Consider the following 12,834-nt stretch of genomic DNA (forward strand, 5'->3'; position numbering starts at 1 on the left):
GTGCCAATCACCCCCTGCTCAGAATGAACCTTCTTTCATGGATTTCATATAAATCCTGCTAAATGAATTTGGCGATTGTAGTCAATGAATAAGACTTTTTATTATTTATAATAATAAATCTTTAACTTAAATAAATCAGTTGCAGCTAAACTCACCAGAGAGCGATTCTGTCCTTGGGGTAGTCCAGCCTCTCGATGCAGCCCAGATAATGGGGCAGTGTGTGCGCTGCGTTCCGGGCGATGATGGCGAGCAAAATCTTCGGTCTCTGCAAGGCCGACTCCGCCGCCAGTTTCTCCTCGGGAAAATAAGCCCCGTCGCCTGCAATCGCTGTCACCGGGAGCAGCAGGCAGATGAGAGATTTGGCGAGATGTGTGCACGCAGCCATGTTGAAGTAGGTGCTCTTAAAGCGAGGCTCCCTGACCTGTCCTGACTGGCACTGGCACAGTGCTGGTGCTGCTTACTGTGTAATAGTAGCCCCGGCTCTCTCTCTCCTCTCTCTCTCCCTCTCTCTTTTGACTTTTATCACTCGGCGATCTGCAGTCATTTACATACAGTATAAAAGCAGCCGGCAGCCAAACCTGCTACAGGGAGACCGACTCTCTGTGCAAGAAGCTTCTGTTTGTACTTTAGCCGAATGCTATTTTGTATTAAAATGTAAGCAACTGGCAAACTTACATTCCGAGTTAAGACATTTGTTTTTGAACTGCAACGTTAGAATGAATCTTATAAGCAGATGCTAATCTTTTTTATTCATTTGTCTTCTTTCTTGCACTTTCCCCCCTAATCATTATGCTAAACTAGTCCTTTTGAGTTTTAATTGTTTTAACCATATATCCTTGATAAACCACCTCACACAATGCATTACTTTTGGAGTTCAGTGGCCGTTGTTATGTAGGCATTAATATATAACAATGTCCCGCAAATTGAGCAAGTGATATTTAGTTTTAGACGCCAATGTTTGAAGCCTTTTAAGCTGTAAAATGAACTTCAAGGACACCCTCAAAGCCTTTTTGAAAAAGTGTAACATCCCCACCGACACGTGGGGATCCCTGGTCCAAGACCGCACAAAGTGGAGGAGAAGCATCCGGGAAGGCGCCGAACACCTCGAGACTCTTCGCCGGGAGCAAGCGGAAGCCAAGCGCAGGCAGCGCAAGGAGCGCACGTCAACCCAAGCACCCCACCCACCCGCCCCTTCAACCACCGTCTGCCCCACCTGTGACAGAGACTGTAGGTCCCACATTGGACTCATCAGTCACCTGAGAACTAATTTTTAATGTGGAAGCAAGTCATCCTCGGTTCTGAGGGACTGCCTAAGAAGAAAATGAATTTGGATTTACCAGGGACTCACCAAAGCAAATTCCATCAATGGAATGAGTGATGGGACAGAAATCGTTTAGAGCCTAATGAAGTTTGAACAATGTGTTGTGATAAAAGACTGCCCTGAAACATTAAAGAATTAAATTAATTTAACTGATGCGATGTGTGACATTTTATGTAACAACAGGTTAGCTCCTCAGAGCTGGAACTCTTGCTATCCCGAATCCCCTCTCCCCTCTGTTACGCCCGGTGTTCAACAGCAGAGAGTGGGTTGGATTTTGACTTAGCAACGATTCTGTAATGGCAATCACAGTTGCAAGTGAAATTCTCTGTCCCCTCACCAAAATATCTTATATATTGCAATTATATTTTTCTCTGTCTTAAGTTGACTTTATCATTTCTGCCTGCTAATTTAAATCCTGTTTACTCTCTCTTTTTAATCTTTGGCTTTTGGTATCACTGTTTATAAAGTTTTGCCACTATCACTATTTCTCTCCTTTCTAAGATGTGCCTTTTCATTTCCTTCCATCCTTCTCCTGTTTGATATCCGCCCTGTGTGCTTTCTTATGCTGTTACTGGATTTAATGCTGTCTTCTATTATCCATCCATTCTTCTCTCTTATTTCAAAAAGATAGATTTCATTAACATAGATGTTAGTCTGATACAAATAGTGCCTGATATAATGCTGCAATTAGATTGGCAATGCCGGTATTATACTTACAGCTACAGTTATACTGGCTGCTTGCACCACTGTGGAGTTAGAAATGACAGGGCATCAAATGCATGAATAAAACAACATTTGCAGTTCTCTTGTATTACTAGTGTGCATGCTGCTGATTTAAAAAAGAGATTATGCTTCAATGGGTAAGTGCATTCCACAGTGCGGTACTGTGACACACTGCTCAGGAAGATCCCACATTACATCCCTGGGGTGTGCTGAGTTAGCTGAGGGTGGTAATGGGATGCTAAGGTCTTCCTCTGTGTCTGTGGGCTATGGAAGGGGAAAAACAATCAGATAGGGATCTTATTTTTGGTTATTATTTTTAATTATTCATTTCTGGGATGTGGACATTGCTGACAAGGCCAGCATTTATTGCCCATCCCTAGTTGACTAGTTGGTAGTGAGCCTTCTTTTTGAAGCGCTGCAGTCCATGTGATGAGGGTGCTCCCTCAGTGCTGTTAGGTATAGAGTTCCAGGATTTTGACCCAGCGACGATGAAAGAATGGTGATATATGTCCAAGTCAGCACGGCTACGATTATACACTGACTCCTTCTAGAAAGTGTGAGTGTGTTGACATTCGGTAAACACAGAACTGGGCTCAGCTGTCATCTATGGCCCTCACATGAGGTGAGGTACGGAGGGCACCTGACACTAATGGAATAAAAAAGGAAAATGCTGGAAATACTCAGCAGGTCAGGCAGCATCTGTGGAGTGAGAAACAGAGTTAACGGCTGGGATTTTGATCATCTCAGTGGGTCCGGGGCGAGTGACGTTGGTGGCGGGTCCTGACCCCGCTGCTGGCTCCATCCCGCTGTCCAATATGATTTTCCCTTGATAGGGCTTGTTAAGCCCGCCCAGTGCATTTGCCGGTCCAATTAGAGGAAGCGGAACTGGTGACGTCATTTAATGGTGCGTCAGCCGGTTTCCTTAAAGGGACCATGGCCAACTTTATTTTGACAGTTCTGCTGTCAGTGTTCTACAGCATTGAAGTGCTGCAAACACTAACAAGCACTGCACAGAGGTGCAGGGCTGCACCCAGGCTCTCCCATGACTCTCTCTATATGCTTATGGAGGGAGTCATAGCACACAGGGAGGACCTCTTCCCTTCCCATGGGTGGAAGACACCTCCCCAGGAGACCAACACAGTCTGGTTGCACATTGTACAGGAGGGCATAAGCAGGATGTCATCAGGAGGACCAGGCTGCAGTGCCACAAACCATTCAATGATCTCAATGGATCACGGAACGTTAGTACAAAGCCACACTCAACCTCATCCTGCTGTGCCACTCATCACATCCCCATCACTCTGCCTTCCCTACCCTACCCCTGCACATCCTTACTCACACCAACTTAACTTGCACCTCCACCCATCCCTCTCTCTATCTACAGTATCACATTCCCATCTCAGTAGCCACCCCTCACACTCACCCTCATCCTCGTGCAATCATATCAACTAACAACACACAAGGGTAGGCACTTGGGTGTTTTATCCAATGTTAATGTAAAGTTTCTGTTAATGTGCTGTCAAACATTGAAACCTTTATTTTCAGCACTTTGTGTTCTTGGGCAGATTTGTGTGCACCTTTGGAAGTGGCTTAATGAGTTGCAGTGAATGGTGAGACATAACGGTACCCCCGCAATGGTGATGAGTGTGAAAGGAATGGTTTGGACATTGTAGGGATGCTTTATGGTGTTGGTGTGGGGTGGTACTGACCTGGCACATCATGTAGCAGCCAGGGTGTGTAGCATTAAGTGAAGTAACTTTGGCCATGATGAGGCCATCCCTGGCCTCCCGGGCAGCAATGTGGTCGTGTGCTGATGCCCTCTGTCCTGTGCAGCATCAGGTGATTATGGAGAAGGTTGGTGTTGTTGTTGGTGCTGCTGGTGTTGGGGCTGATTGTAGTCGGATTTGGAGGACCAAGGTGAGACAGTATAAACAACACCCATGTTGATGGAATAGATGGCAGGTGAAGTAGAGATGACAGAAGCATTCTGTCAGTGGTGAGAGAGCTCTTCCAAAGAGGGGATACTGGATGAAGAGTGGAAAGTGGAAAGCCTGCAGAATCTGTGCTGGAATTGACTGAGATACAGCTTATGGCTGAGGAAAGTGATGATCTGTCAGGTGGGAGCTTTTAACTGTACATTTTTTTTTTAATTCATTGATGGGATGTGGGCATCGCTGGCTTGCTAGGCCTGCATTTAGTGCCCATCCCTAATTGCCCTTGAGAAGATGGTGGTGAGCCGCCTTCTTGAATTGCTGCAGTCCATATGGTGTAGGTACACCCACAATGCTGTTAGGAAGGGAGTTCCAGGATTTTGGCCCAGCGACAGTGAAGGAACGGCGATACAGGTCCAAGTCAGGATGGTGTGTGGCTTGGAGGGGAACTTGTAGGTGGTGATGTTCCCATGCGTCTGCTGCCCTTGTCCTTCTAAGTGGTAGAGGTCACGGGTTTGGAAGGTGCTGTTGAAGGAGCTTTGGCGAGTTGCTGCAGTGCATCTTGTAGATGGTACACACTGCAGCCACAGTGCACCAGTGGTGGAGGGAGTGAATATTGAAGGTGGTGGATGGAGTGCCAATCAAGCGGGCTGCTTTATCCTGAATGGTGTCGAGCTTCTTGAGTGTTGTTGGAGCTGCACTCATCCAGGCAAGTGGAGAGTATTCCATCACACTCCTGACTTGTGCCTTGTAGATGGTGGAAAGGCTTTGGGGAGTTAGGAGGTGAGACACTCGCCGCAGAATTCCCAGCCTCTGGCCTGCTCTTGTAGCCACAGTATTTATATGGCTGGTCCAGTTCAGTTTCTGATCAATGGTAACCCCCAGGATGTTGATAGTGGGGGATTCAGCGATGGTAATGCCATTGAATGTCAAGGGGACATTTGAAGCTGTCAAGTATTCAGCTGGAGCAATGACCACTGAACTCCCGTCTCAAGTTGACAGCCATGGTCCCTGAACAGCGTGGTTCCCATGGCCATGAAGTTAAAGTGAAAAGGTAAGTTAAAAAAGCCTGTTATGGGTCCAGTAAGTACATTATAATGAGTTTAATTGGGTCCCCCGCCGCTGCCTGTCGAGTCTGCTCAGCATTGACAGACCCGACACTGGGAAAGGCGCGTAGCGGCAAGTTGACAGCGGGGTCCCGACCCGTTGCCAATAAAAAACATTTTCCCACCTGACCCGCCAGCGATCCCGCCTGCTGACACCCCGGAAAATTCCAGCCAATGTTTCAGGTTGATGACCTTTCATCAGAACTGGAAAAAGTTAGAGATGTAACAGGTTTTAAGCAAGTGCAGAAGCTGGGAAAGGTAGGGGCAGAGGAAAGAACAAATGGGAAGGTCTGTGATAGGTTGGAAGGCAGGAGTGATTAAATGACAAAAGGGATGATGATGCAAGGCAAAAGGAGATGGTAGTGGGACAAGAAAAGAAACAAAAGATTGGTCTAGAGGACAATGGCAGAATCATTTCTAACAACTGTTGTCTGAAAAAAATGGAAGCAGTGGTTATGATCTGAAATTGTTGAACTCAGTGTTTAGTCCGGAAGGCTGTAAAGTGCCTAATTGAAAGATGAGGGGTTGTTCCTTGAGCTTCATTGGAACAGTGCAGGAGGCCGAGGACACAGAGGTCAGAGTGTGAGTGGAGCGGAGAATTAAAATGACAAGCAACTGGAAGCTTAGGGTCACACTTGCGGACTGAATGGAAGTGTTCCGCAAAGCAATCACCCAATCTACATTTGGGCTCCCCAATGTAGAGGAGAGCTCATCGTGAGCAGTAAATACAGTATACTAAATTGAAAGAAGTACAAGCTGTTTCACCTGAAAGGAGTGTTTGGGGCAGTGGACAATAGGAATGGTGGAGGTAAAAGGGCAGGGGTTGCACCTCCTGCGCTTGCACGGGAGGTGCCATGGGAAGGCGAGGGGTTGTTGGGGGTGATTGAAGATAGGACCAGGGTGTCGCGGAGGGAAAGGTCCCTTCAGAATGCTGAAAGGGGAGGGGAGGGGAAAATGTGTTTGGTGGTGGCATCATGCTGGAGGTGACGGAAATGGTGGAGGATGATCCGTTGGGGTGGAAGGTGAGGAAAAGGGGAACCCTATCGTCGTTCTGGGAGGGAAGCGAATGGGGGAGAGCAGAGGTGTGGGAAATGGGCCGGACATGGCCGAGGGCCCTGTCAACCACGGTGGAGAGGACTCTTCGGTTGAGAAAAAGGAAGACATATAGGAAGTACTGCTATGGAAGGTGGCATCATCAGAACAGATACAACAGAGATGGAGAAACTGGGAAAATGAAATAGAGTCCTTAAAGGAAGCGGGGTGGGAGAAAGTGTAATCAAGGTAGCTGTGGGAGTCAGTGGGCTTATGGTAGATATTGTCGACAGCCTATCCCCAGTAATGGAGATAGAGAAGTCGAGGAAGGGAAGGGAAGAGTTAGAGATGGATCATGTGATGGTGAGGGAGGTATGGAAATTGGAAGCAAAGTTGATGAAATTTTCCAGTTCGGGTGAGAGCAGGAAACAGCACTGATACAGTCATCGATGTACGGGAAAAAGAGGTGAGGGGCGGGGACTGGAGTAGGACTGGAACAAAGAATGTTCCAGGTATCCCATGAAAAGGCAGGCCCATACGGGTTCCCATAGCAACACCTTTTATTTGGAGGAAGTGAGTGGAGTCAAAGGAGAAGTTATTCAATGTAAGATCAAGTTCACCCACGGAGGAGGGTGGTGGTGGATGGGGACTGGTTGGGCCTCCATTGAAGGAAGAGGCAGGGGGCCTGTGAAGGAATAAGCCAAATAACCTATTCAGAAAAATACACCATCTTATGAAAGAATTCTGGCCTTATTAAAACATGACAAACTGGGTTTGGAAATTTAGAAACCGAACGATGAAAAAGCTGTGAAAGTATTCTGGATATTGAGATAAGATAGTTGTTGACCCTGAATAAATAACCTTATTGAAACAGAAGGTGAAGGGCTCTGACAAGCTGAACTTTTGGGAATGAAACAATGGTTCACCCTGGATAAGGTGTTCTACTTTACACTTTGTAAAGAAGCACATAAGACAAAGAACATCTGCCCTTGTAAAGATGACATAAAGTAAGGAACACCTGCCATCACACCATTTTATATGGTAAACTTAGAACACCTAGAGATGAGACAAGATTCTAGCTGATGTGGCAGTAAGAATTGCAGAGGTTGGCAGAAAAATGGCTAGAGATAATGAGCTTGCATCAGCAGAAAACCTTAAATGAAATACCACTGGAAAAGGGTATAAGTATTGAACTCTCAAATGGGATAACAGACTCGCTTTAATCGGGCAAAGCGATTCTTGGCTTCAGAGGCGGCTCTGTAATCTACCACTCTTTGTACCTCGGGGATCAAAGGTATTTGATATTGATGAATATCCTGTAGAAAACTTTTAGAACTGTAATACTGTAGCGAAGTTAAGATTTAAAAGTAAGATTCTCTGTTAAAAAGATCGTATGTTTTCTGTTTTTGGAACTGTTAATGTTGCGATTGACTCACCAACAGTAAATTGCATGTCGGTTCTTTAATAAAGCTATATATTTTTAGAATTGTCCGACATAAGACTTCTGTATCAAAAACTCGCAAACTCAATCTCTGTACACTCTTTGGTGTAGAGTTACAGAATTCTGAGGGAGTTTTCTGGACCCTCATAATATCCGGAACGTTACAGTCTAGCTAAACTTATTAAAAGTGCTATTTGGAGGACGGTAATATTCTCGAGTTGTTCTTTTCCTTTAGGGAGAGGTAGTCCGGACCTTTGAACCCAATTATGTGTCTTTAGGATTCAGCTACCTCAAACTTTAGCTGAAAGTGAACGTCTGAGAAATACGCCTGATCCGGGGTAGCCCTAAAGGGGCTAGGACTAGTAAATATCCCTTCAGGCCCTCAGGCCATCCTGGTGGGGGTGGAGGTGCAGATGGACAGGATGTCCACAGTGAAAAGGAGATGTTTAGGGCCAGGAAACTGGAAACTGTTAAAGTGGCTGAGGGCATCGGAAGAGTCGCAGATGTAGGTGGGAAGAGATTGGACAAGGGAAGAAAAAATAGAGTCGAGATAAGTTCCGTGGGGCAAGAACAGGCTGAAACAATGGGTCTACCAGGGTAGTCCTGCTTGTGGATCTTGGGAAGGAGGTAGAAGCGGGCTGTGTGGGGTTGGGGGACTATGAGGTTGGCGGCCGTGGAGGGATGCTCTCCAGAGGAGACGAGGTCAGTGACAGTCTGGGAGATGATGGCTTGCTGTTCACTGGTGGGGTCGTGTTACAGAGATTTGGCGTTCAGCCTCCGCAACGTAGAGGTCGGTTCGCCAAACAACAACAGCGCCACCCTTGTCAGCAGGTTTAATGACAATATTAGGGTTGGACCTGAGAGAACGGAGTGCTGCAAGTTCAGAGGGAATCATGCCCCAGCATGAATCAGCATCTTCATGAGAGAAAAGTTGGAACATAAAAAAAGGACAGCCAGCTTTTTGCATCAAAGTCCCAAGGCAGACTCCTATATCGACAAGGGATTTAAAAAAAAGTAAAATAAAAGACGGACACGGGCAGTACAAAAACCTGCAGACTTTTGTTGGTGCAAAGTTGCAAACTCTGCACCCTCCCCCCACCCCGCTTCCCCCACCCCCAAATAAAACTTAGCTAAAGTCTTGTGGGATTTATTTTAATGGTCAGAAAGCCAAAATACAAACAAATGTTTCTTCAAATACACTGTGTTTCTTTTCTGTTAATACTAAGCCTTGTGGACAGATCATATTAGAGATTAGAGAGTTACATGTGTATGTGGTTTTGCAGCAGTAGCCAGAAATTGTCCTGCAGTGAACAGGTTGTATTTACTGGTGTCATGTTATATAAGGGAGCATTATAATTTTAGAGCAATTGGTAGACCCAAGTCAGGTAGAATGAAGGCTAAGGAATGGGAAATAGAGCTGGGTAAAATGAAGAGAAAGTAACATTGATATGTATTTTCAGTGCTGGAACTGAAATCTGGGTCTGAGCAATTGAAGGGGGAAATGAAGCCATACTATGACTATTCTTGATTGGCTTCACGGACAACAAATAAATAAAAGAATATTAAAAAGAAAGCAAATTTACTTGTGTTGTGTATGTAACCTGTTCCACCTTAAGAGAGCTTAAGCCTGTTCCACCTTAAGAGATGTACTACTTTCTCAGGCTGCTGTAGACGTAATACCGGGGGTGAACACACCGGTATATAAGCACTGTGCAGTAATCTTGTATTCAGTATAGTCCCTACCTCCAACCAGTAAAGACCTGTTTTTATTGTTACTCATTAGTCTGTGTTTTAATTAACTAAATAATTCACAGACTTAACACTGGCGACGAGTCAGGTTCTTACCCTGCGGCAGTTATTCCACGGCGGTTGAAGAGAGGTTTCAAACCACACCACCCCACTGGAAGCGACAGGCATTAGGACCCTGAAGCCTCCATCAGCTTGTGAACCGGAGTAGAAGACAGGGCTGGGGAAGACAGAGGTACAGGGCGATAGCGATCGGCACATAAGGGCCGGGCCGCTTTGAAGTGAGGGGCGCAGCCGGGCCATCGATCGCAACCACCGATAAGGGCCGCACTTGGGCTGAAAGGGCAGCGGCTGCAGAAATTGAAGGCGCGAGAGCCGCGGTGCACAGCGCGGGCCATCGATCGCGATCGGGAGATAAGGGCTTTGGAGTGCAAGGCGCAGCCGGGCCATCGATCGCAAGCACTGATAAGGGCCGGGCCGCTTTCAAGTGCGAGGCGCAGCCGGGCCATCGATCGCATCCGCTGATAAGGGCCGCACTCGGGCGATCGCGGCGAAGATAAGGGCCGCACTCGGGGGCTGAAGGGAGACGGCGTCGGGGGACGGGTGAAGACCGCCAAGCGTGGGAAAACCGCCATTTTGTGGGCGGAGGACGACGGCAAGAGCGGGAAGCTGCCATCTTTGATAACAAGTAAAGAAAATAAAATCTGAGAAATTGCAAATCTACAATGCCTAAACACGGGAATATTAGCACCTTTGATAGTGACCTCGAAGATTGGGCCATATATGTTGAAAGAGTAAAAAATTATTGTAAGGCCAATAAAATTCATGACCAAGATAAAGCTCTAACATTATTAAATTTAATGGGTGCGAAGACATACGGGCAATTGAAACACCTGTTATCACCAGATGAACCGGCGGATAAGACGTTCGATGAGATTGTTACTGTCCTGAAAGATCATCTAAACCCCACGCCGCTGATGCTAGCGGAATGATTTAAATTTTACGACAGAAGGCAGCTACAGCATGAAAGCAATGCTGAATATTTGCTGGAATTGCGTAAATTAGCGAAATATTGCCAGTTTGGAACGGGACTGACAGATGCACTACGAGACAAATTTGTGTGTGGTTTATTTAAACAGGATACACAAAAGCGACTGCTCGAGGAGAATGAGCTGACGCTTGAGAAGGCGGTCACTATGGCAGCAGCACACGAAGCCGCAGCGAGAGGCACGGCAGTAATGCAGCTACGGTCACCGGAGCTCAGTGCACACAAATTGGGTGTGAGTTCTGGCAAATGTTATCGTTGTGGAAAGACAACGCATGATCAGAACCAGTGTTGGTTTAAAAACCAAGAATGTAGAACTTGTGGTAGGCTTGGACACATAGCTAGAGTATGCAGGTCAGGGAAGAAGACCAGCAACAAGAAGTCACCGCAAGGAAAATACGCAAAAGTACACAAGGTGGCCGAACAGGAGTCCGATTCAGACGCTAGCAGTAATGAACTGGCTGGCTTAAGCAGTATTGAACTGGCTAGCTTAAGGGTACTCAACGTTGGTAAGGGTGCAGACCTCCAGACAATTTGGGTTACTCTTCAGATAGAAGGAGTCCAAGTAAAAATGGAATTGGACACTGGATCGGCATTGTCGGTCATGAATAAGAAAGATTACAGAAGGTTATTCCAACATATTCCCCTACAGGATACGGAGATTATATTGACAACCTACACGGGGCAGAGAGTGTACCCCATCGGGACAATAAAGGTTGCAGTGGCCAACAAGGGCGAAGGAAGTCAAATAATGGACTTATATGTGCTACCGGAGGGAGGTCCGCCACTACTAGGCCGGGAGTGGTTTAGAAACATAAATATGGACTGGCATTCGCTAAAAGCCATAAAGAGTGAGAACTCGGTGCAGATAATCAGCCCAGACTCTAGAACTGATGATGGTAAGACCAACCCATGTGCAAAAGACAAAGTTTCAGCACAGAATTCCACTGAGCAACAACAACATAGTTTAACAGAGAATTCTGAGTCTGTCAAGTCTACTGATATGCACATTTTTGAGGGACACTGGGCTCGAACTCAACTCCATTTCAAACTACAACAGCAATTAGAACAAATGATTCGCCGTTTTGAGCAAGAGATGAATGAAATAAAAAAGTTCTTTGTTACAGAGTGGGAGAATCTGGAAAGTCAACAGAAGCAACTGATGGAGAAAATGGAGCAGGAGCACACCAACCATCTGCGCGAGGAGGCCGAACGAATCAAAGCTGATTCAGGTTCTGAAGGTACGTGCCATAATCTGGTGTCAGAAGAGTTAACGGTCAGCCAACTCCTTCATATACTGAGGGACAAGACTCTGAAATGGGAAAAACTTGAACACGAGCTGCGATCTTCAAAGGAAAAGGGTTCGGAGCTCTCAAAAGTCATTGAGATGGCTGATGTGACGACACAGACTGAAACGACTGCAACAGAGCAGCCATTGGATGCCAAAAGTACGCTGACTCACGTCAATGTAGAACAACAGACCGCTGAAACAGCTGCTCCAGTAGAGGGATTGCATAGTCCGATCAATCAATCTCCAAAGGAAGTTGAAGTATTAAAATCACAAATGAGGTCACTAGTAAACGACTTGCTGAAAGCCCAGAAAAAGCTGGATGCAGAGGTACACATGAAGAAGTCTCTTCAGGAAAGATGTCTGGATTTGGAACAAGAGCTGGCTAACGTCCAGCTGGGTATGGAGGAAATAGACGACCCTCTCACTGGTCTAGCTCAGGACGACACCGAATATTACCATGACCTGGTGGACGACACCGAATATTACGATGTCCTGTCCTGCCCAGCTTGTAACTTCGACTCCCAAAGTGCAGAAATCATGGAGGAGCACCAAAAGTCTACGGAACATCGGGAGAAGCTGGCTCTATGACGGAAACAGGAGGAAGAGAAGGAGGAACTGCGCATGCAGCTGGCAGCTGTGGCAGCTGACAATGGAGCCCAGAGAGTCTCCAAGAAGCAGAAAAGGAAAAGTAAAAACAGAAGATGACCCATCTGAACCATTATCACCTCTACCAGATCACACACGTGGTCCCTCCGAACGGAGCCAAATCAGTTCGGAAGTTCAAGCTGTTAAATCCATGGAAGGACTATTGAATGAGTCACTCCAGCAACGTGAACCGACTACACCACAGAGACTGAATCTGTGAACTATTTTCCGCAGAGATTGAATCTGTGAACTGTTTTCCGCAGAGACTGAATCTGTGATCTGTTTTGACATGAAGTTATCTATGTATCTATGTTATTCTGTTATGTAAACCTGAAGTTATATATGTATATATGTTATTACGTTATGTTAAATGGGGGGGATGACTATAAAGCTAAGAAGGGAGGAGTGTTGTGTATGTAACCTGTTCCACCTTAAGAGAGCTTAAGCCTGTTCCACCTTAAGAGATGTACTACTTTCTCAGGCTGCTGTAGACGTAATACCGGGGGTGAACACACCGGTATATAAGCACTGTGCAGTAATCTTGTATTCAGTA

General features: G+C 46.2%; 1 pseudogene; it reads right to left on the reverse strand.

Moving 5' to 3' along the window:
• LOC147121852 (procollagen galactosyltransferase 2-like) overlaps nucleotides 1-459 on the reverse strand; it is a 156,940-nt pseudogene extending 156,481 nt beyond the window's left edge.
• Nucleotides 460-12,834: the final 12,375 nt, after the last annotated feature.

Source organism: Somniosus microcephalus, chromosome 3 (genome assembly GCF_052327205.1).
Source record: "Somniosus microcephalus isolate GS21.2 chromosome 3, FLI_Smic_1.0, whole genome shotgun sequence".
Taxonomy (NCBI): Eukaryota; Metazoa; Chordata; class Chondrichthyes; order Squaliformes; family Somniosidae; genus Somniosus; species Somniosus microcephalus.